Here is a 2,500-nt window from a genome sequence, read left to right as displayed (position 1 = left end):
AGCAGTATCATCACCATCATCACACCATCACTATCGTCATTATTATCAGCATCAGCAGTAACATCACCATCATTGCCATCATCACATCATCATCATTATTATCACCATCGTCATTATGAGGAACAGTGACAGCAGTATCATAATCATCTTCTGCATCACATCATCATCATTATCATCCGCCCCCCCCACACACAAATACATACCCTTATTGATTTCCTGTATAATTTCAGGTACAATCTTCTAGATGCATAAAAGGTCAAAATTTAAGATGTTCAGTCAGCTCCTCCATCCTCCTGACTTCATGACTCTTCTGAACCTCTCGATTACCCTGGACTTCATAACTCCCCAAAACTTCATAACTCCCCTAAACTTCATAACTCCCCTAAACTTCATAACTCCCCAAAACTTCATAACTCCCCTAAACTTCATAACTCCCCAAAACTTCATATTCCCCAAAATTTCATAAACTCCCCAAAACTTCATAACTCCCCTAAACTTCATAACTCCCCAAAACTTCATAACTCCCCAAAACTTCATAACTCCCCAAAACTTCTCAACTCCCCTAAACTTCATAACTCCCCTAAACTTCATAACTCCCCAAAACTTCTCAACTCCCCTAAACTTCATAACTCCCCAAAACTTCTCAACTCCCCTAAACTTCATAATTCCCCAAAACTTCATAACTCCCCTAAACTTCATAACTCCCCAAAACTTCATAACTCCCCTAAACTTCATAACTCCCCAAAACTTCATAACTCCCCTAAACTTCATAACTCCCCAAAACTTCATATTCCCCAAAACTTCATAAATCCCCTAAACTTCATAATTCCCCAAAACTTCATAACTCCCCTAAACTTCATAACTCCCCAAAACTTCTCAACTCCCCAAAACTTCATAACTCCCCTAAACTTCATAACTCCCCAAAACTTCATAACTCCCCAAAGCTTCATAACTCCCCAAAACTTCATAACTCCCCTAAACTTCATAACTCCCCTAAACTTCATATTCCCCAAAACTTCATAACTCCCCAAAACTTCATAACTCCCCTAAACTTCATAACTTCCCAAAACTTCATAACTCCCCAAAACTCACAATTCCCCTAAACTTCATAACTCCCCAAAACTTCTCACCTCCCCTAAACCTGACAACTACCCTGAGCTCAGAGAAGACCAGATGCTGGATGTATATGGGGAGAAAGAGGCTGAGGATGAAGAGAGGATGGATGGCTGTGGTGGATGTAGGGGATGCTGAGGTCGGGGAGAGATGGAAGAGGATGCTGCTGAAGTACGTATGCATCTCCCAGCATTAGAAAAAAAAGTAAGTCTGCGGAGGAGAGAGAATCCTTCCACGGTACAAGAGATCGGATTAAAATTCTGAGCTTCTATCTACATCAAAATCCGTGTGATTGTCGATATGATATCGGAAAAAAAAGGATAAGTCGCTCTTGATTATCGCATGGAGGAATTCTTCATTTTCATTCATACTTTCTCTACATTTGCCGTTTACTCGTCTCAGAGAATATTTTTTTTATTTATTTATTTATTCATTTTTTATTTATTTCAATGCGGATTTTCTGTCAGTTTCTTTTTTTTTTTCATCTGTAGGGATTTGTAGCCTCAGTAATAACTTTATCTTCATTTTCCTTCTTTTTTTCTTTCTTTTTTCTCTCTCTTTACGCTAGCGAGCTGTTTGATAGTAATGAGTTATTAAATTTTCTTTTCATTTCTCTCTCTCTCTCCCTCTCTCTCTCTCTTTGTCTCTCTCTCTTTGTCTGTTTGTCTCTCTCTGACTCCCTTTCTGCTCTCTCTCTCTCTCTCTCTCTCTCTCTCTCTCTCTCTCTCTCTCTCTCTCTCTCTCTCTCTCTCTCTCTCTCTCTCTCTCTCTCTCTCTCTTTCCGCGTTTCTTTTTGTTTCTGTGTATCTTTCTTTTTCTTTGTTCTCTCTCTCTCTCTCTCTCTCTCTTTCGCTTTTCTTTCTCTCTCTCTCTCTCTCTCTCTCTCTCTCTCTCTCTCTCCTCTCTCTCCTCTTCTCTCTCTTCTCTCTCTCTCCTCTTTCTCTCCTCTCTCTTTCTCTCTCTCTCCTCTCTCTCTCTCCTCTCTCTTTCTCTCTCTCTCTCTCTCTCTCTCTCTCCTCTCTCTCTCTCTCTCTCTCTCTCTCTCTCTCTCTCTCTCTCTCTCTCTCTTACTCGTGCAGATTTTCTTTTTCATTTGAACATTTATGCAGTTTAAAGGCGAAGATTTATTCCATCAGTGTGTACCGAGTGTTTACGCAGATAAAGAGTACAAAATATTGCCATTCCGCAGATTCAATTCTCAACAGGGAAACTCTTTTTAGCAATATTTTCCTCTCCCATCGTTTCATTCTCTGTTGCTTTTCATTTATTTATCTCCTCTCTCTCTCTCTCTCTCTCTCTCTCTCTCTCTCTCTCTCTCTCTCTCTCTCTCTCTCTCTCTCTCTCTCTCTCTCTCTCTCTCTCTCTCTCTCTCTCTCTCTCTCTCTCT

This window comes from Penaeus monodon, chromosome 42 (genome assembly GCF_015228065.2).
Source record: "Penaeus monodon isolate SGIC_2016 chromosome 42, NSTDA_Pmon_1, whole genome shotgun sequence".
NCBI classification, from domain to species: Eukaryota; Metazoa; Arthropoda; class Malacostraca; order Decapoda; family Penaeidae; genus Penaeus; species Penaeus monodon.
The sequence above is the reverse complement of the archived record's forward strand: the minus strand, read 5'-3'. Positions refer to the sequence as shown.